General features: G+C 45.8%; 1 long non-coding RNA gene across 1 annotated transcript in view; it reads left to right on the top strand.

Moving 5' to 3' along the window:
* The window catches only part of LOC144755340 (uncharacterized), a 251895-nt gene extending 245295 nt beyond the window's left edge, over positions 1 to 6600 (top strand). The window contains exon 5 of the long non-coding RNA XR_013594879.1: positions 6475 to 6600. This is a non-coding gene — a long non-coding RNA (uncharacterized LOC144755340). The remainder of the gene's footprint in view (positions 1 to 6474) is intronic.
* Positions 6601 to 23092: the final 16492 nt, after the last annotated feature.

The raw sequence follows: 23092 nt of genomic DNA, 5'->3' as shown, positions 1-23092 counted from the left end.
CATGCCTGTGCTGCCACAAGCCACACTTGGAAATTACCTTACAATCGATGGTCCGTACCTTTACTGGATGTCTATTCCACTCAGTCGTGCGCAGGTAAGCATTCTGCTCCCTACCGCAAGCCGGCGGTGGTCACGTCTTTTAAATCCTACAAAGAGGTTTATAGTGACTCAACTATTCAAGTGCGTTTATCAAAAGAAAGATAAAAACGGAGCGGTGCCAAGTCCATACCTTGTCCTCGGCGCTTGGATTGTTTCCCTTGCTGCTCCCCTTTAATCTGACCTTTGGCGAATCTGGTGTTTAGTGTTCCTAATTCTGAAGTGATAAACGCGACAGTTAGCGACCGCTACTCTGTTGTGAGTGGCCTAATTTAACATTTTATGGCATTACGCTCACCTTGATGTTGTAACTCTCAAAGTTTAACTCGCTCCCAAATCAACTCCACTCCAGTCGGAAGAGTCACTTGGCAGACTGAGTCTCCATGTTTAAAAGAACACGTGATCAATTGTTTGCATCACGTGACTCACAGGGCTTTGTGGGATATGTAGTTCCTACATTCATTCCGGTATTTTTTCGTGAAACGGTGCCCGTCTGGGCGATTACACGCGTGCACTGCATATTAAATCAAGCGGTTATAGTCTTGAAATTTCAGACATTGAATTTAAACCGGTTTGCAGACTATTGAAGCGCAATATTAAATACGCTTCTTTCCTCAATAAGGCATCATCCACATCTCTGGCATGTTGGGCTTGAGTCATTGTGTAAAGGACCGTCCACTTGAAGTCAGTTTCAGTGTGTCCACTGTCAATGAAGTGTTGAATCATTGGAGCGGTTAACACTTTCGTTTTTATTCGTGACCTATGCTGTGTTATGCGGGTGTTAACCTGCTGGTTAGTCTTTCCTATGTACAATTTTCCGCAGCCGCAGATAATTGCATACACGACATTTCGTGTCCTACAGTTCGAGAACCCTTGGTTCTTCCACCTCACATTTTTATGCATAAATTCACTGCCCTCGATTGTTGTATCGCATGAAACGCAGTTTCCGCACCTGTGGTGTCCCTCAATTGGCTTGAATCCCCACATTGACAATAGGTCATGTTTGGGTTTTTCAATAGTGACATCTGCATGCACTAGTTGTTGTCCAATACTGCGGTTTTTTTTATATGCGAAAATCGGTCTAGGAAAGGGGCATTCTAGTCCCTCTAGTAGGTGCCAATTTTTTAATATAGTCTGTCTGATTTTGTGGGTATGGGGGCCAAACGTTGTGACACAGACCAGTTTTTCCAAGAAAAGTATAAAACAATGGCTAAGATACATTGATGACGTGTGGCTCCTGTGGCAGGGGAGCCACACCGAATTGATGGAATTCCACCAATGGTTAAACAACAAACATTGTGACATCAAATTCTCAATGGAACAAAGTAACACGAAAATGACATTCTTAGACGTGGAAGTCAGCTGTATTGACGGTCATCTGAAATCATCTCTTTTTAGAAAAAAGACGGATAAAAACACCATTCTCCACCACAGCAGTGCGCATCCACGTAATTTAAAAACGAATCTACCTTACGGGCAGCTACTTCGCATTAGGAGGAACTGCTCTGAGCTAGCGGACTACGACTCACATGCACAAACGTTTTGTGATGAAATGAAAAGCAGAGGTTACCCTAGGAAGTTGTTGAAACATGCCTACAAAAGAGCACGCTATACCCCAAGGGAGTGCCTATTACAAAGCAAAGCAAAACCTGAATTGGAAAAACTGGTCTGTGTCACAACGTTTGGCCCCCATACCCACAAAATCAGACAGACTATATTAAAAAATTGGCACCTACTAGAGGGACTAGAATGCCCCTTTCCTAGACTGATTTTCGCATATAAAAAAAACCGCAGTATTGGACAACAACTAGTGCGTGCAGATGTCACTATTGAAAAACCCAAACATGACCTATTGTCAATGTGGGGATTCAAGCCAATTGAGGGACACCACAGGTGCGGAAACTGCGTTTCATGCGATACAACAATTGAGGGCAGTGAATTTATGCATAAAAATGTGAGGTGGAAGAACCAAGGGTTCTCGAACTGTAGGACACGAAATGTCGTGTACGCAATTATCTGCGGCTGCGGAAAATTGTACATAGGAAAGACTAACCAGCAGGTTAACACCCGCATAACACAGCATAGGTCACGAATAAAAACGAAAGTGTTAACCGCTCCAATGGTTCAACACTTCATTGACAGTGGACACACTGAAACTGACTTCAAGTGGACGGTCCTTTACACAATGACTCAAGCCCAACATGCCAGAGATGTGGATGATGCCTTATTGAGGAAAGAAGCGTATTTAATATTGCGCTTCAATAGTCTGCAAACCGGTTTAAATTCAATGTCTGAAATTTCAAGACTATAACCGCTTGATTTAATATGCAGTGCACGCGTGTAATCGCCCAGACGGGCACCGTTTCACGAAAAAATACCGGAATGAATGTAGGAACTACATATCCCACAAAGCCCTGTGAGTCACGTGATGCAAACAATTGATCACGTGTTCTTTTAAACATGGAGACTCAGTCTGCCAAGTGACTCTTCCGACTGGAGTGGAGTTGATTTGGGAGCGAGTTAAACTTTGAGAGTTACAACATCAAGGTGAGCGTAATGCCATAAAATGTTAAATTAGGCCACTCACAACAGAGTAGCGGTCGCTAACTGTCGCGTTTATCACTTCAGAATTAGGAACACTAAACGCCAGATTCGCCAAAGGTCAGATTAAAGGGGAGCAGCAAGGGAAACAATCCAAGCGCCGAGGACAAGGTATGGACTTGGCACCGCTCCGTTTTTATCTTTCTTTTGATAAACGCACTTGAATAGTTGAGTCACCATAAACCTCTTTGTAGGATTTAAAAGACGTGACCACCGCCGGCTGGCGGTAGGGAGCAGAATTCTTACCTGCGCACGACTGAGTGGAATAGACATCCAGTAAAGGTACGGACCATCGATTGTAAGGTAATTTCCAAGTGTGGCTTGTGGCAGCACAGGCATGGGCTGACCCAACCATCCTAATTGAGATTGTTATAAATTTTTTAGAAATCATCCAATACTGACTGAAAAAGAACACATGAATTTTTGGAAACTCGCTGCCAACCCGAAAATAAAGGTATATTTTCCCGAAATGTTTGGTAGAGGGCAATTCACATAGGGGATGAAAATGAGGAATATAATATCTCACTCATTTTCTTTGTACATGATTTTCAGACGACTAAAACGAGAAAGCCCTGATGAGAACTTGTCAAATGACAAAGCAAGTTCGAAACATGTCGGCAAAAGCAGGAAGGATTTAACTGATCGGTGGATTAACCAGACCACCGAGAAATCTGTATTTGTTACAACTAATTTGTCTCTTTATCCTTACTGCGAATAGCTTTACTTTCAAAATTGAGTTTTGCAAACATCATATACAGACTAACGCTTCTCGTATCACTGTACTTATATTTTTATGTACTTTGAATGATCGAATGTTTCTTTGTCAAATGTTTTTTGTCAAATGCTTTTTAGCCAAATGTGTTTTTTGTTAAATGAAGTAGAAAATGTTTATATGTTTTACTGTGTAGATGTAGTGTTTTTCTCATGCAATTAATTTTTAAGTTGATGAGATTTATAAAAAAAGTAAATGGTTTAAATAAATCAGACCATACAAATCAATACAAAGATTTGGTTTGTTGCTTGAATTAAGTAGTTTTCAAACAACTGCAGGGCCGGCATTTCTTTTTCTAAAAAGCAGGCCCACTAGTAGCATTTAAATTACAGGTACCCTACCGGCTGCATAGAATACCATTTACTAGTGACTTACAGGTAAATTAATTGTACCAATCAGATAGATGCCTGTTGTACCATACTTTTAGGGAGAAAGTACAAGCGCTTTACCACTGGCTAGCAGGGAAAAGTGCACAGAGTCCTAATGCCAACAAAAACAGTTTCAACAAAGGAAAAAAATCTGGGGGATAACCGTCAAACACGGCCAGGTCCACAAGTTGGACATCAAAATATTGTATGACATGAAATCATTTAATGATTATGCAATTGCCCATCAAGTTTAAGCATACTTCTTGACGGAAACGTTGTGTGTTATAGTTTTTCATATCCGACGTTCCCTGAGTTAATTAGCCAGCCTGTATGATTTTTGTTCAGAGAAGACATTTTTAAACACAATGGAAACCAAGTAATCACCAGGGACCTATGTAATTGGTAGAATAAGAAACAGAGGTCCCTAGTTGAAGGAATGTTCATAAAGTATGTGCAGTCAAATGACACTTTTGATCAATTAAACAATTAAAGTAACAAAAACGATAGTGAGTGCCAATTCAAAACTACGCAGTTGGTGCACTTTCATTAATCGCACACGCATGGGATAAATGTGATCATTTTGTGTTTCAAAATAACAGGAACTGAGACCATCATAACAAATCTTTTTTTCAAAAGTGGGTCTGAGATATAATTAGTCAACTGAATTTTGAAACCTCAAGAAATACCTGCATCATCATCAGGACCCCAACTTCCATCATGAGCAGGAGACCATATTAGCAGGCACTGCAAACTGAAGAAAAAAGCAATGAGTAAAACAAAATTAAAGTGCTGTCCAGGTTCAGAACAGGGAGAAAGTAGGTTTGCTCATCTGGGAAGCATAATAACTCCTCAGCAGACAACCATGGAGAAAGAATTTGTAAGTATAGCCTGCTTATGGTAGAAATAGTAATAAGTGAATTGCAGGGGCCAATGACATGTACTACGAAAAATCAGTTTTTGAGTGGGTGAAGAAGGTCCAGGAATCCTAGAACTGGATGAGATCGCCTTCATCAGGTAGTAATTATAAGAGGAGCTTTGCTCGAGGCACTGGACCTTTCCAGCCTCATGGCCGTAACTGTGCAGTGAGGGTTTGAGCGTGTGCGCCTCTTTGACTAATATAGATAATTTCTGACATGCAGAGGGTATGCTTTTTAAGATCTGTAATTTTTTAAGGAAGCCAATGGCGTGTGTTATATTTGAGGAGGTTTTTATTGGTCACATCTTTCATTTACCATACAAGATATTTATATTTGTGCTCTGGAGATGCAACAGCCGACACCTGTTTCGCCCTAGGTGGTCAATGAGACCAGGGCTTTCTCAAGACTTAGTAATTATTCTGAAAAACAGAGAAACATTCTCATATCGTACATAGCATAGGTCTTCAGAGCAGTAAATAATAAACTCTGATTTTCTGAAAGCGGATTGGAAGTCCCGGGTCAATCCCTCATGATAATCTTCATGGTGGGCTATCCACTATGAAAAATCAGGAATTATATGCACAAAAGTGTTACCTTAAATTCCAAAATAGGTGGCAGAAGTTAGGATCTGGTCATGTGGGACTGTTTGTGAATGTCTGTGTGTGGAATTACCATGAGGTAGGCAGAGTCCTGCACTGATTGAAACAGGTTACAGGAGCAGGGACAATAAAGCCCCGTTAGCCAATTCAGGAGCAATGTCCGACGGCTACACCCATGTAATGATGGCTGCGATGTTGAAAGAGTAATATAGGCAAGAAAATAGAGGAAGTACTACAACTAGCTCAAGTAGATGGCAGGATTGTTGGGAGGAATCAGGAAACCAGAAATGGCCTATTTAGCGGTCATATTGGAGGTATGGATGGAATGGAAAGGAATGAAAAAAGACTTAAATAGACTAATAGCAGGCCGCAGATTTAAGAGAAGGAAATAGAATCAACATAATGGTATGATGAAAACTTAAAACCTAAATCAGTTATTTGCATACCCAGTAAAATGAATAAAGATATGTACGCAAGTACAAGACTCAAATCACCAGGAATATATACAGGAGATAACTAGTGTTTCTTTTTAAAATACACTTCGGTCACAGTAAAGCAAATGCAGAGCATGTTATGCTGCGAAACATTTAGGAGCATGATTCTCTGGATTAATCATTGCCAGTCTTCGTGAAGTGTAAGTCTGGAATTAATAATGTTCAATTTGAGTATTCATTCAACTCCTCTTTGTTCAAAAGCTAATCAAGATCTCCTACACTTTCTGGTCCAATGTTGTGAGAATCACCAACCATTTCAGATCATTTTCAGAGTCACCGGAATTAGTAAAGTGGGCAACAAATGGGGCATCGAGGACATTGCCTTTGAATCTACTCTGGTGTTGCCATTTTCTTATTTTCACTTTTTACGTAACCTGACTAATATAAAGTAGGGAGCATATACTGTGTATTGCATATATTACAATAAGGTTTTTGCAACTAGAGAATGTTTGTAAGCGTATCGCAATGTTGATGTAAGTGAACACCTTTATCTCAATAGTGAATTGAAATACGCTGCAAGCACCACATTTGTAATGGCCCCAATGATTAAAGAGGGTCAAGATGTGTTTCGTAGAGGGAATGTCACCGGGAACCAGATGATCCTTTTAATGTTTTCTTTTTTTATAGGCAGGCAGCAGCGCTTCACGTAAAAGGTCCCCTGAAGCAAGCCCTTTCAAAGGTTTTTTTTAATGTTTTTGGAAATCTTATTGGATATCGGTGAGAATGTGGTGACACACACTGTTCACTTAGTTAACTTTGTTTGGGGAGTAGGCCGAATTTATCACCAATTGTTTGGGATAACCACGGGCTAAGAGTTTATTAGAAAGGAGCTCTGTTTCTTTGAAAAACTAATTCCTTGCACTTACAATTCTGCCTAATGTGTAATTATTGGCTGCAAGGTAGTTAATCTCATAGTGAGCGTGAGTGGAAACTGTTGTATGCCAGAAGTGTGTTGTTTTCAGTCGGTTTTCTGTAAAAGGAGGTATATAGACGGTTGCTATCAGTTTTTATAATAAGGTCTAAAAAACAGGATCTCTGTACTGTGACTGTCCATCGTGAAACTTAATCCATTACAATGTTAGTTTAGCCAGGTGTGGAGTTGTAGTATGAGGGAATATGAGCCTTGCAAAACGAGAAACAGTTTGTCAATGATGTATCATTTCCAAAAAAATAATGTTCTTGCTGAATGGGTTCATATTGATCAGAATAGTATTCCTCTCTACACCATCCATGTATAAAATTCGTAAATTGGGAGTGAAAGCTGCTCCCATGGAAGAACCTCTTGCTTATAGACAGAATTGTTGCAAATTTGAAAGAAATGTCTTTTTAATGCAAAGGTGAGTAAAAAGATGATGATAGATGTCGGGACTTTGCGTGGGCTAGGTCTTGAATTGAGGACAATCTGCATCACATTAATACCCCAGGTTGCTTTATATTTGTGTATAATGATTTTATGTCAAAGAACTTAAAAGACAATTTGAAGATGGAAATGGCAGGTTTTCAATTAGATTAATAGAATGCATACTGTTCTGAATGTAACTGTCCATTGCAGGGGAAAGGTTTGAGAAAAAGTCACCGTATGGTCCTGTTGCTTCCAACACAGACCCGCAACCCAACACTATTGGTCTTCCAGGAGTGTCACACTGTTTTTTGTGAATCTCTGGTAATGTATAAATAACTGGTGTACTTCGGTTTTTTTCTCATTAAAATAAGAGAACTCATAATTACTTAATAACCCACCCCCTTTGCTTCTGAGGTGAGTTTGAGAATTTCAAGTTGAATTTCCTGAGTGGGATCTTTGCTAAGCCTGGTGTAGTGGTCATAGTTGGACGATTGTCTATATATTTCAGACTTGCTAGCTTAAATATCTTGGCAAACTATCCCCCTCCATTGTCTGCTGGTTTTATAATCAATTTGTTCTACATTCCGTCCATCAATTGTGTGTCTTTTGCTTTCTCGCCCTAAGTGCGCCAGGTATGCCCAGACGTGGGTCCTGGGCTCACTGTGCCACTGGAATCAAGCTATCCTGGCTGAAGAGGAGTAAAACCCTGAAACCGGTACTAGGATGCGTGTTTCCGGTCCAGGGTGGACCTGGCGTGGCAGTTCGGGCCGGAATGTTCCCATGAGGCACAGGGTCAAGACTGATTTGCAAATGGCCAGGTCTAAACTGGGGTGGCATGGTGAGAAAAAGAATGATGGCTTTAACCCAGATCTCTTGACTGGTGGTAAATGTTTTGATTTGTTCTGCATTCCGTCCATCAATTGTGTGTCTTTTGGTTTTATAATCACTGACACATACTTATTAAGGGAGTTTAGGGCTGATCATTCTGCCTGGTAAATGCTATATGATGTAAACATACTCATGTTGAATTTCAGCTAGATCCTTAAGTACCCATGCTTCAAAGGTAAGTACTTCGGTAGGGTGGCAACTTCTTGGTGGGGAAACGGTAGAGGGAGAATGTAGGCTTGTTACCTCAGATTTGTGGCTCAGAGAACTATTTTGCAAGAAGATGTTCAGGCGTAGTTACCTAAAAAAATCTAAGTAAGCCAGCATGTAAGTCAATGAAGTTTGTCCTCTTGGTTGGTGCAAAAGATAGTCTTTTGCTTAAGAGTGTAATTTCATATGATGAAAGTTGATGATAGGATAAATTAATAATAGGGAGGTTTGCGGGATCCACTTTACTGGAGGAGGACTCGATTGATAGTATTTGTGCTGGGTTTGGCAATCCCTTGGTGGGTCACTGATTCATTTTTGTCCTCTCACTCTTCCCCCACACCTCCTGTGATTGGCCTCGCTCTTAAAAATTCCTGTCACCTGCGATCGCAGGACCACCGCTGGTATCTTCTCCGAAGTCAGAACTCTGATGCATCAGAAAAGGTGATGGGCGGTTAGATTTCTGATTTGTGTGAGTCCTATTAGTGTAATAGTCCTTAACAAGATATATGTAAGTGAATTTTACCTTGTAGTTGTGTATATTGTTCTTTATTTATTTATAGCCTTTTTCTCTTGTTCAATTCAATTGAATTCAACTATTGTTTTTTTAGTTTTCTCTAGTACAGCTTTTGCATCAGAAATAACATCTGATTCCTTAATTTGTCTTCCTCAATCAGAGATTTCCTCCACCAGTTTTTAAGTGCTCTATTGCTGTGTCATTACCCAGCACCATCCAGTGCAGAAACAGTTAGTGCCAATGTGGCTGAAACCCACCGCATCATTTTTGACCTCTGTAAAAATCTCTGGAATATTCTTCACTAGCACTCCCACAGGACTCACATCAGATTTGAGATCCTCTGTTAGCAATCATCAGGACATAGATAACACAACATAGGGTGATGGCTGCCTAATGGGTGAAAATTAAAAGTCATATAAAAGCTGAATTACCAAGTGAAGCAGGTACAAAGAGTAATTCCGGGACTGATAAAAAGGTACCTGGAGGGTTTTGTGGGTACCTACAGGAGAAGGGAAGATAATAAGAAGGAGAAGCGTTAGCCACTAATGTCAATGAAAGAGACCCTTTGCATGAAAACTGGACAGGTCGAACCCTCACTTGGGGGGATTCTGGCTATTGTCCACAAGCATACGGTCATCAGAGACAGGACAGTTCCAAAAGGTTACAAGTCACAGGGTGGACTGCTAGGGAAAGGATAAGTCCACCAGTTATTATTTGAAGGCTGGTGTACTTAATATAAACTATTATGGAAGACAGAGCTGCTCATCTGGAAAGGGCACTCCCCTGGGAAAGTGGGAGCATCCAGGTACTAGAGCTAAGAAATTAATGAAGGCCATTGGTGCAATTTAGGACTCAATTTGACTGTGACTGGTTGAATTTATCTTGGGAGTACAGCAACCAGTTTTTATTCGATGTATGGGAGTGTTACACCTCCTTCTATCTACAACAGAAGGCTGCTTATTACAGATTGCTGAAACTATACAAAACTCATCTTGGAATCTGGAGAACAATGTTTGAAAACAAAATAGGCATTGAAGGATGCCAAATGAAGCAAATGAAATGCCTATGTTTTAGAAAAGATGTATGACTTTCAAGCAGCCTTATAAGGCTCAAACCTTTGATCTACTCTTCCTATACCTCCAATATGCTTGTTGTAGTCTACAATGCACACAGGTTTGTCCACAAAGCAACATCAAAGTTAATTTCTGCACAAGGCATTGCTCTGTCCCCTTTGAAGTATTTTATCCAAAGGCTCTTTAGGCTAACATTTACACTGAGAGCGGCTTGTGTTTCATGCCACAGTGCCAACTTTGAATAATTCCTTAAATAACTGCTCACCTGTGTAGAAATTGTCCACATAGAAATGGTGACCTTCATTTAAATGTCCTCTGGCAAATTCCCACACAGTTTTCTCACTGACTCCAAAAGTGGAGGGTAACCAGGGAGGTGAATTGAAGAATCCCTACCAGTGTACACCCTGGATTTATACGCACTTTCACAGAGCATTTATACAGCTTAATGCCATAATATGCTGTCTTGGTGGGAACGTGTTGTTAAAAAACCAAACTGCCTTGGAACATGATTAGAGATGCTTCCACAGATAAATCTTTCCATGGAACATAGATCTCTGAGACACTATCTCCAAGAAACGATCTCCTAAATGGTCAAGGACAGGCGAATCTTGAAAAACGGTCACAATCAGGGTGATCTCGTGGCAATGCTGTCACATTAGCCACAACAATGCAGCATCTGCTACAGAAGCAAATGCTGTTCTCAACTAATGGTTGCTGGAAATATAGCAGTTGCCATCAAGGGACTAGTAGAATAATTTAGAGTCAATGATGGCTTCCTTTTCAATCCTTTCAGCAAAATTAAATCTCATAACTGCTTTGGAGATTTGTGGGAGCCCACTGGGTAGCTCTAGAGTGTGGCACTTTTGGTTGCCATTATCATTAAACAGTTCAAAGAAATTAGGCAAAAAATTCTCTGAATTAATTCTAAACCCTGCAACACCTCTAAAGACAGGCAAAACAGGCTGCATAATGTTAGGGGAAACCCGGGGTTCAGCACATGCAATGGGAAACCTCCCAGCCCCTGGCATCAATCCAGCTTCCTTTTGCTGCACTACCAGCATATCAGTGTCCTCCTCTAAAAGAGGCCCTTTATCAGCACTAATAGTGGATTGATCATCAGATGATTCCTCCAAGACAGAAAATTCACTGCCAGAATGTTCAACTTGGTCCTCTGCCTCAGATGCAGAGTCAGTCTTAGATCCTTGTTCAGAGGCAGATTAAAAAAGCAAACATACAACATGCTCGGCGAGAAGCTTGTGGGCAGCCATAATGCTTACTTATGAAACTAACACAACAAACAAGACAGCAATAAACAATGCTGGGGCAAATTAGAACTCACCAAACTGTTGTTGTATCAAACAGTAAACATAACTATTAGACATATAATGATCTGGAAAAAACTATCAATACAAACCACACATTGACCTTTATACTCCAAAAGGATACCTCTCAGTTGCCACAGACAGCTAGACTGAAGATTTTTTTTGATTTCGATAAACAATGTTATTGTTTTTACAAAGAACAAGCATCAGCAAAACGACACTGGATAGCTCCAATAGTGACACAAGACACTTAACAGAACAAAGACATCACTTTTAGGCCCCACCCTGCAGCCTTGAACACAAACATAATGTATAGAGTTCAGGCTACCCCACGGCACCCAGCTATTTGCCCTACACCCTCCGGTATTTCTTAGGACACCCCTATGCCTCGTACATGGGTCTTTTCTTGTGCCGCGCACCAATCCACCCCACTACGCCATTTCTCAGAACCTGGTGGAATGGGAAGCTTCCAGGAGGTGGCTATGTCCCGCTTGGCCACAACCATGGCTGTGTTGTAAAATATTTTCTCAATTCTGGAACTATCTAGTCCATCTGTAATCCTGAGAAGGGAGTGATGTGGATCGTGAGGAACCTCCCACCCCAGGACCTCGGTCAGTTCACTTTCGATCTCACCCCAGAACTGAGCTAATTGGGGACACGCCCACGCCATGTGGAAGAAATCGGCCGGATCTTGACCACATCTCGCACACGAGGCTGATGGGGAGAAGCCGGCTCGATGTAGGCACTTCGGGGTTAAGTAGGCCTTATGCAAATAGTATAAATGGATCAAGTGGAGTTTAGCGGAAGTGGTGACCATCTTAGATGACATGAGGGCATCACGCCAATCCTCCTCGTCCAACGGGCCTACCCACTCCTCCCATTGGTCCCTGAGTCGGTCTAGTGAGGTCGGGGTGTTGTTGACCAGTACCGGGCAGATGCGGGAAATACCCCCCTTTCCCAAGTCGCCTAGCATTATCTGTGCTTCGGGGGGACTTTATGCATGGGTCCTGTTATTGTCCGTTATGTGTATGTGGAGGCGTGCCTCAGTTGTAGATATTTATAAAACTGTGATGGGTGCAGGGACTATCTGGACTGTAGGTCTTTAAAGGAGCGCATATTGCCGCTTGCCCATGCATCTCTGAGCTGAGAGATCCCTATAAGATCCCAGGCTCTAAACCCCTGTAACCCACTAACCTCCCTGAGCCATGTACCATGCCATAGAGGCGTGTGTTGGGTGAGTTTGTGAGTCCACTGGGTATGTCTTAGAGCAGCCCGCCTGGATAAGAGCGTGGAGCGCGTGATGTCAGGCAAGGTGGATGGGGTGGATTCCCCGTACATTAGGGCTTGGACTTTGGGCAGACCGAGCTCACTTAGTTCAAGCCTATAGGTCTGGTCGGACCAGCCCCCACTGAGGCATTTGTGTAGAATCAGTAGATGAGTCGCCAAGAAGTATAGATATAAATGTGTCATCCCCATGCCTCCATCGAATGATGGAATCCGACAAGTGTTTAACGCCAGCTGGGCCCTCCCTCACCCCCAGAAGAATTTAGTAGCCATAGTGTCTAGCTCCCAAAACCTTGCCCATGGGAAGCAGAAAGGGGTGTTTTGGAGGACGTAAAGAAACCTAGGAAGAATCATCATTTTAAACAAGGTGACCCTCCCCGAGGGGTTCAGGGGTAGTGTCTGTGGAGATCTGCCTTAGCTTTTTTCATGAGTGGGGTGACATTGAGGGACCATCCCAGTTCTGGGAGGAGAGCAACCCAGATCCTAAGATATTTAAAAGACTGACACAGAAGCGGTATCATGGACTGACAGTCATAGCATTCTCTGGAGATATAGAGTGGGACCAAGACCGACTTAGTAGAATTCATCTGGAGGCCGTAGGTTTGCCCGAAAGAACGCAGGATCTGGAGACAACGGGGATCTGATTGGGCGGGTTTGGTTAAAAAGAGCAGCACATCGTCCGCGTATACAGCGATATTGTCCACTTCAGAGTTGGGCCATTCCCATCCCCGAACAAGATTGTAAGACTGAAATCAGGGTTGCTAGAGGCTCCATCGCCTAGGCGAAGAGAAGGGGCGAGAGGGGGCATCCCTTTCTTGTCCCCCTTTGAATGGGGAAGGTGTCAGAAAGAACCCCATTGACCAAGACGCACGCTTGAGGTCAGGCGAACAGAACCCCAACCAGCTGACAGAAGCGAGGGCCAAAACCCATTGCAGCTAGCACATCGTCTAGGTACGTCCAGTCCACGGAGTTGAACGCCTTCTCAAAATCGATGAGAAGGAGAGCCAAGTAAGGGAAAAGCACCTGGCGGTGAGCCAGGCCCAGGTGCAGCTGCCGGAGGCAGTGTCTGGTGCCTCGCTGAGGCATGAATCCACACTGGTCCTGATGGACCAACATGGTAAGGTAGGGCTTCAACTGCTGGGCAAGTATTGCGGCATACACTTTAACGTCTGTGTTAATGAGGGAGATGGGATGGTAGTCGGCGCAGTGGGGGGATGGCAGTTGTTATGTTATGTTATATGTTATATCCACTTGTAGCACCACGGATACTCGTGAGTGTCCTGGCGCGATGCCAGAGGGGTACAAGAAGACGCTAACAGTTAAAGAAGTGAGTCTTAAGTTTCCTTTTGAACACAGATGGATTCTGAATGGACCACAAAGCAAGGGGGAGGGCATTCCAGACTTCGGGAGGACCACGATGGTGGCCATGTCCATCTCATGCGGGATGGAACCTTTCTCTAATGCTTTGGCATAGAAGTCAGCGAGGCGAGGCACGAGGGCTTCCCGGTATGCTGCATAGTATTCCTGGGGGAGGCCATCTGGGCCAGGAGTCTTACCCGATGAGGTGTAAGCAATAGCCTCAGTAATCTCGTTGTGGGAGATTGGGCGGTCAAGATCTGCTTGAGTGGTAGAAACCAGCTGAGGGAGGTGGTCATCTCCGGCATCCATAAGCTCGCCGAGCAACCGTACCGGGGTTCGTTTGGCATAAAGGTGATGGTAGAAGGCGGCAAAAGCGCAGGACATAGCCCCCGGGGCCCCTGTGGTGACCCATCTTGATCCAGCACTTCTAGAATAATGTGGTTTGCTCTGTGATATGTGGCGAACCTATGAAGGATTGTGCCGTTTTTATCACCCCAGCCATAAACTCTGGCCACGAAAGATCTCCACAGGAGCTTGGTTGCCTCCAACAAGAGCTGCTTGATTTCAGCTCGAATGTTCGTGAGGTTGCCATCGGTAGAGTTGGATTGCTCAAGGTGCAGTGCTTGCGCCCTTCAGTGAGGTGATTGCAGCAGTTGGGCTCGCCTCTGACGTTGGATGTGGCCTTTGGCATATCCACGGATAATGGCCTTGCCCGCCTCCCACAGGGTACCCGGGGAAGAAACCCACCCCACGTTGGTGGTGAAGTCCTGCTTCAGTTCTGAGCCCACCACCTTCTTGAATTCCTTGTCCTGAAGGAACCAAGCGTTCAACCGCCACACTGGGCGTGAGTGAGTGGGAGGAGTCCCTGTACTGAGGAGCAGCGGGGAATGGTCGGAGATACCTCTCTGAAGTATTCTGACATCTTGGATCAAGATGCAGTCCGTAGACGGAATGAGAATTGCATCCATGCGCGCCTGCGTGCGGTGTGCAGCGGAGGTGTGCGTGAACTGTCTAGCGTGTGGGTGCCAGATTTGCCATGCATCGCAAAGGCCCAGGGATTTAGCCCAGTTTGTTAGTTGTGTCGCTTGCGCCAGCCTGGAAGTAGATGGAGGTCATGTTGTGTTGAGAAGCGGGATGGAGACCGCGTTAAAATCGCCCCCAATAACAGTGGACCCCAGGGGTAGGGTGGGCAGTAGAGCAGTAGAATGTTTTAGATTTGTGGTGAGCATCGAAGAGGGTGAGTACAAGGACACAAGGTTGAGGTGAGTTCCCCCCAGTATACCTCAAATAATCACGAACGTGCCCTGCGGGTCATGGACAACTTATGTAACTACAAAGGGCCGGGTGCTTTTCAATAGTATGGTCATGCCACGAGAACCTCGAGCGAAGCCCGAGTGCCAAACCCTATTATAGCCGTACCGCACTAGGAAGGGGCTGGGATTGCCCATCAGGTGCCGTTCATTTGTGGCGGGCTAGTAGGCAATTAACATTCCATGATAAGATGTGGAGGGCTGCCTTCGGAGATGGTGTGTCTGTCATGGGGGCTGGAGATCGTTGCGGTGGCCTGTTGGGCCCTGGAGAGCCGACGGCAAATGTGGGGCCCAGAGCAGGTGCAAAAGCGTGTCAGTGGGACAGACCATGGATAGTGGACCCATATAGGGGTAGGTCCGAGTGTCGTGTGGGTGTTGGTGCAGCAAAACAATAGTAAACAATAACAAAACATGGGACAACGGTCCCACCTCCCCAACCCCTCTCCAACCCCCCACCCCCCACTCTACACTTCGAGGACAGAAGCATCTGTCGTTCTAACATTACCAATGGGTAAACAACCAAACTAAAAGGCTTGGGAATGGGGAAATGTGGAGGACACCTCCTCATGTCTGGATGTGTGTTTATGAGTCCATTGGGAAGGAAAGAAATGTTCTGAGCTAAGGCATCGTCTCCGGCTGCAGAGCCAGGCCCGGCCGGCAGAGACCAGTTCAGGCAGTGTCCCTCAGAAGCATCAGGCTACGGGAGAGGTCTGAGCCCAGGAGATCAATCACCGAGAGCCCGGGTGAAGTACCACCACCGTCCAAACGGCCGGAAGAGCTGGCGTGCATCCCGGCCGATGGTCTCTCAGAGAGCGATACTGGTTGCTGCGAATGGCCCAGTGGGGAGTCCGAGCGAGCCCTCCTGGGTCCACTGCGCCTGCGGGAGCCGCTACGCTGAGATCGAGAAGCGAAGGGAGCAAGGCGGCCAGGTCCATTCTCTGCACCTCTGTCGCCCAGGTCCAGGTCTCCGTCGGGTTGTCGAAGAACGGCATCTTGTTCGTGAACACCACCCGCAGGCGGGCCAGGAAGAGGAGCCAATACTGAATGTTAAGTGCCCTCAGCTTTTGCTCTCCAAAGGAGCGACGCTGGCCCTGGCCCTCGCGAATGTAGTCTGGGAAGATCATGATTGCACCATTCTCATAGCGTAGCCGCTGTTGTTTGCAAGCTTCAGACAGGATGGCGTTGCGGTCTTTGAAGTTGAGAACCCGCATTATGAATGGGCGGGGAGGTGCGCCCGGGGCTTGTCTGGGGGCCAAAGACCTGTGGACCGGCTCGATCGTGAACCAGGGAGAGAGTCCTTCGGGATCTAAGACCGAGCCATCTCTCCAGGAAGTCCACTGCACGGCCATGCTCCGCCCCCTCGGGAAAGCCCACCAAGCGGAGGTTATTGCGTCGGGACCTATTTTCCGCATCCTCTGCCCGACGGTGTAACTCTTGAGTGTGCGACTGGAGGCGGGCCACCTGCCCCTTAAGTTGCTGGACGTCATCCTCCACAGCGGAGATTCGGGTCTCAGTCTCTTTAACCCGAGCCGTGGCGTTTCAGATGTCCTGTCGAAGGAGTGTCATGTCTACTCGCAGCTCTGCGATCTTAACCTCCACCGATGTCTGTGAGGCATGGATGGCCTGGAGGATGGCGGGCAAATCTGCAGATGGAGGAGCATCCTGGGCAGTCACACCCCTGGTTGCCCCCATCTCCAAGGTGGTGAAGCGGTCCATTTTTGTCTGGGTGGCAGGGTATATCGCCGACCTTTCCGTTCTGCCCATGGTGACCCCAGGAAATCACTGGCTTGAAGTCCCCTTACGCAGACCTCGCAGTGGGAAGGTGACAGGCCACAGATCAAGAGGTGCCAAAGGGGGGCCAGCCCACAGGGCCGCCGACCGCTCGATGCATGTGGTTGAACACCCACCTCGCCTGTGACGCTGCCCCCTCAAAGGCGGGGTAGTGATAGCTGAGGTGCAGGCCGGCAAGGGGATATAAGGGATAACACAGGCCCAAGGACAGTTCCAGGAAAACAGGGCCAAACGGGGACAAGGGTGGGGGAGGCGATCGTTTGAAAGCGCCGATATCTAGAGTCTCCACAGCCAGGACCCTCATCAGGTATGTGGCAAGAGTGATGGCGCAGAGTTTCAGGGCTGGGTGGCGACCAAGACGGGCTGAATGCAGGCAGATAATGGAGGGGTCCAGGAGCACACTTAAGGTACGACCACCATCTTAGCCCACTAGCCCACGCCCCCAGCTAGACTGAAGATTAACTGCATTTACACTGTACAGACACAGCAAGCAACAACAATATCCCACTGGAAGGGAAAGACAAAAAAGCTACAGACAAGACAACACAATGCAGATATTGCACAAATATTAAACGTGAATTTGAAACACAATTAAACTTAAGCTAAATATGCTACAATTATTAAAACTGTTAAAATACATTCAAGCACATCAATTATATTCATTTGAAGTAAACATGACAAAAAGGTTTCCTTACCAAACACATGGAACTAAGTGAACTGTAGATCTACCAATGCTGAAACCACAAGCAGGCGTCACCACCAAGAAACTCTAGCTCTTGGCACTACAATAAAAAGGAGAAATAAATCATGAAGTTCACAAATGCAAGTGATGACACAAAATAAAAGAGTTAACGTTATAAAACACAATGAAGTCTGTCCTTAGGGGCAAAGAATTGGCATCCCAGAGGATAGTGATCCTTAACCCAGCTACTAGCCAAACGCCAGCCAAATGCGAGTTCACACATACTTCCAGTCACATTCACTGAAAGCCAGATGGCAGTCCACACACCGCCAACCAAATGCTAGTTCACACACTTCCAGACAAATCCTAGTTCTCACACAGGCCTGCCACACACACCACCAACCAGATGGCTGTGCACATCCCCTGCCAGGCACACACTCACGCATAAATGTATTGCCTGGTGTCTAGTTCCTTTCTGCCAATTCCCCTGGGCAGATTGGTCTAAAAAAAGTCAAAGTAAATGCCCATTTCAAAATGGGGAGCAACCTTTGCCCGAGGGGCTGCTCTCTAACATATAAAAGAATTCCCTAGTGTCTAGTGATTTTCTATCCCCATGAGGGTAGATTGGCCTAAACAATTGGCCAATCTCCCATGGAAGAGGGACATGCCCATTTCAAAATGGGGAGCAACTCCTGCCCAAGAGGCTGCTCCGCCAACATATATAAATGATAATTCCCTCTTGTCTAGTGGATTTCCACCCCCTGGGGAGAGATTGACCTAAAAATGGCCAATATGCCTTAGGGGTGGAAGGGTATATTTTCATTCCACAATATAGAGCGACCATTTCCCAAGCTCCCCAACATATATAAATAAATATTCCCTGGTGTCTAGTGCTCCTCACCCTCACCCCAGGAGGCAGATTGGCCTGAAAAATCGCCGATATGCACTCAGGGTGGGCAGAAAATTAACAACATGCCCATTCAAAAGGGGGAATGACCCTTAGCCATGGGGCCACTCCTGAAACATAGATAAATAAATATTACCTGGAGTATAGTGGTTTTCTACACACGGTGGCCAGATCAGCTTGAAAATGGCTGATCTGCCCCAGTGGAAAGAAGGGAGATGCCATTTTCAAAATGGGGAGTGACCCATGTGCAAGTGGTTTCTCCCCGAAATTCATAAATTTCAAATCCCTGTTGTCTAGTGATTTCTGCCTCTCTGGGGGGCAGATCAGCCTAAAAAAATGGCTGATCTGACTCTGGAAGTGAGGCAGGGGGGTGAAAATGGCCATATAATTTTACCCAAAAATTGGAAGTGACCCTAGCTAAAGGGGCCACTCCCCACACCAAAAAGACATCCTTGGTTGGGAAATGAAAAACTCTTCCCTCTCCCCCAGTGTCTCTCTTTCCACCCGATCCCCTCCCATAGCAGAGGACGTACCTTGGATGTCCGTCTTTTGCAATATTGCCAGAAGAAAATGGCTTCCAGCATGTCCCTGGCACCTCTTGATGACGTTGACGTGCCTCTTGATAACTGCTGCCATCACTGGTAGGATTATGTAGCAGGGGCCCCGCGGGAGAAGCACCCGCGCTTCTCCCACGGGTAGGTGTTAGGACGTACTAGAGCCATCCAGAGCACGAGTGTTCCTGCTTTGGATGGTTCCAGCACGCCCACATTGTAAAATTACCCAGCAGCTTCTCTTTCAAGATGACAGAACACAGCTGCCTCCAGACAGGCCTGTCTTCAGTTCCTTAGCCACTCGCCTATTTAGAAGATCTCGCCTCCTATCTGACAGGGTGAAAGCTTCCACTACTGTAACCTCAGGGCTTGCAAAGCACACAGTGATTTTCAATTTCCAACTGCCCCCTTAATGTACTTCTCCGTTAATTTGTGATAGATGCATACCAACTGGTATTATTCATATATGCAATGCTATAAAGAAGATTACTGTTGGCGATAATGAAAGAGGAGGAATACAATACACATTACTGCGTTTCTATCAATGCCATATACAGTTGTGGCTAGCAATTCCAGCAGTTGCGGGTAGTAGGCAGGACACACACATACACATGCTCACTCACTCACACCCATGCATTCACACATGTGCTCATATTTACCCGCCATTCAGGAGCATATACACCTGTTTACAGCATGCACACACAAATACACACACATGTATCCACCAAACATAAAAAATAACACTTACCTATCAGGTGGTGAGAGGGAAGCCTTTGTGGTTCTATACAATGGGACTGCCGCCTCCTCTCAAAGGTGATAGCAGTCCCTCACCCCACTCTGTGACTAGCCTCACTGATGGACACTTGGACCGGGCACTTCAGGGCTTAAAACTGAGGTGCCAAGATCTGAGGCTATCAGTGATGCTGCCCCTCATCATGATGGTGAGGACCCCCAAGTGCTTCATCAGGCTAAGAATGTCATGACACACAGAGATATGATATCTTCAGTCATGCAAAGTTCAGCTCAGGCAGCCAGACACATGCACGGTAAGTGTAAGTACAGCTCCTATCTGTCTGTACTGAAGAAGAAGAGCTAACCTTTGCTCACACCGACAATCATTCTTCATATTAGGAAAAAGTTGGTGGGCAGGGCTCCTCCACTCTTAAGGACGGACTTCTACTGCTTATATAGCAGACCCCATCACTGTGTGTCAGTTGACCTTGTGACTTCACTTGCTGTCTCACAATTTTAAGAAACATCTAAAATAGGAATAAAAAAAAGTAAAAAAAGATCTCAAGGGTGGTCCACTCGGGTTTCAAGTATTTAGGGATTTTTATTACGTTGGACCCGACGCTCCGCTTTGAGCGTAATCTCCTCCCACCGTTGCTTAGATTGCGCCTGGATGTGGCCCGTTGGCGTAAGCTTCCTTTGTCTCCTCTGGGCAGGGCGGCTCTGTTTAAAATGATGTCCTTGCCGCGATTCCTTTACGCGCTCCAAAACTCCTATGACGCTATTTCTAAGACCTATTTCCAAGAGATTGAGAGTCTTCAACGGCAATTGATATGGGATGGGCGTCCGCGTATCGCGCTCACAAAGCTCACCATCCCTTGGTATGACGGGGGCATGGCGCTCCCCGATATCAAGCGATATTACTGGGCTTCCCAGTTGTCTGCCATTAATCACGTGATGTTTTCCCCGGGTCGTAATCCTGCATTCGAGATGGACAGATTCCAGCTCCCGGGTGGGGACTTTACTAGAGCACTTTATTCTCGATCGGCCGGGCGCCATCTTGTGGGCCCATCCAAGATCGCAGTAACTGTATGGCGAGCTGCGAATGTGAGTTTGGGATGGGAGGATCGCTTGACGTTGGCGACGCCGCTTTATGCCTCGGAACGTTTGGGCGGACTTTGGTCTACCAAGGGTTTCGACCGCTGGGATATGATTGGGATTTGTAAGGTGGGTGATGTGTGCTCGAACGGTTGTGTGAAGTCGTTCCAGGCCCTCCAGGCGGAATATGGTTTGAGTGGTAGAGAATTTTTTCGCTACCTGCAGGTCCGGCACGCCCTCGCCTCAGTTTTGGTTCCTGATGAGGCCCTGCCTGAATCTTCTCCCCTCGAGGACCGTGTCCTTGATGGGCATCTTCCCGATAGTACTATTTCTCTGATTTACAAGAAATTGAACAATAATCGGGCGGACTTATTGCTCCGACTTCGGGAGGCTTGGGTTGGCGATGGGTTGGAACTGGACGACGAGGATTGGCAGTCGGCACTCTCTTCTCCCAAGGAGGTGGCCATTCCTGCCCGTCTCCGTTTGGTTCAACTTAAGATTCTTCATCGAGTTTATGTCACGGGTCCGCGTCTGGTGACGATGGGCTTTTCCTCGGATGGGCTGTGTAAGCGTGGTTGTGGTTTGAGTGCGACCTTTTTACATATCCTTTGGGAGTGCCCGGTTGTAACGGCTTACTGGACTGCTGTGCTTGAGGTGATGACTGCTGTGACTGGTGTTGCCCTGCGGCCGGAGCCACGACGATGTCTGTTGAATGTGTGGGAGCCCACTGACTACTCTGTGGCCCAGACCAGATGGGCTACCCTGGGATACATGATTGCGAAGCGGGATGTTGCGCAACTCTGGGGAGCTTCCAGGCCCCCTGAGGTCTCGAAGTGGGAAGACAACATGGACTGGTCCATGTTTCGTGAGAAGACGGTTTATGTAGCCAGGGGCAGACCCAGGGCGTGGACGAAGGTTTGGGGCCAGTGGAATGATTATCGTGGGGATATTTGCACTCCTCCCCTTGTAGGCACTGCTGAGATTGTCCTATCTCCCTAGACGTGCGTTCCCGGAACCTTCCCATACGGGTTTTTTTTTTCTATATTTCCGGTTCTCCCCGCTGCTCCCCTCCCCCCCTCCCGACTTGATAGGAGCCTCCGGGCTCTGGGTGTGTTCTCCTGATCGTGGACCGTCCCCTCCGTTCTTTGGGCTGACCTTAATTATCGTGCATTCGCCTTTTAGTGTTTGTTTTTCTTTTGTAAAATAAAAAATTCAAGTTGCTCTATGATTTATGTAGAGTAATGCTTTGTGCTCGAGCTGTACCTGACCACGGGTGTACATTTCTATTTCATGCATTGTGCCTTGTTATTAGCGGCCAGCCCGTGCGGTTGTAGGCCCATTCTTGTACTTTTCTATGCTTGCTCCAATAAAGGTTTTTGAAAAAAAAAAAAAAAAAAAAAAAAAGATCTCAAGGAAGTACAAAGAATCCCACTCCCAACTGTTCCTTTATTAGGTCTCGCGACCTATCAATGCGCATGCGCATTGAGCGGAGCGAGATATAAAGGGGCTTAAACAGAGCTTACCGAGATCGGGCGATTCCATGCAGTGCCCGTGAAAGCTCGCTCAATGCGCATGTGCATTGCCATAAAAAGCGCGTGCACAGACACCAGCCCCCCTCCCACAGTCATCCCCCAGCGTGCGCTGTGCCAACAAGCCTTTGAAGTGAAGCTTAGCTTCACTTCAAAGGTATCCGCTACCCCCGCCCCCTGCTTCACACTTTGGCGATATAAAATGGTCCTTCATCTATTGGAATGCAATTACTCCAAGGAAGGCAGAATGCTAAGTCAACCAGCCTTTAACACCTCACTCTGTCTACCACACTCTCTCCCGCCTTCTTCTCCTGCCATCATCTCTCTCCCGCTCTCTCTCTCTCCATCCCCCCCTCTTCCGTCTTCATTTGCTTTTCTCTCCCGCTTTCTTTTGTTCTACCTCTATTTATTTATTTCTCTTTCTCCAGCTCTCTCTCTCCTCCATCTTCATCTCCGTGTCTTTTTTCCGCTTCCATGACCGTAATTTGTTTTATTTATTTTTATTTAGACTTTATTGCAACAAACCCTAAACTTGTCTACAATAATATTTACACTTTAAGAGGAGCGCCAAATAAACCGGAATCTTCAGTAAAATGCTCTCACAGAGCCTTGATAAACAATTTCATATCAGACTGAGAAAAACTGGCTCTTCCCTGATG

This window comes from Lissotriton helveticus, chromosome 5_1, assembly GCF_964261635.1.
Source record: "Lissotriton helveticus chromosome 5_1, aLisHel1.1, whole genome shotgun sequence".
Classification (NCBI taxonomy): domain Eukaryota; kingdom Metazoa; phylum Chordata; class Amphibia; order Caudata; family Salamandridae; genus Lissotriton; species Lissotriton helveticus.
The sequence above is the reverse complement of the archived record's forward strand: the minus strand, read 5'-3'. Positions and strand labels throughout refer to the sequence as shown.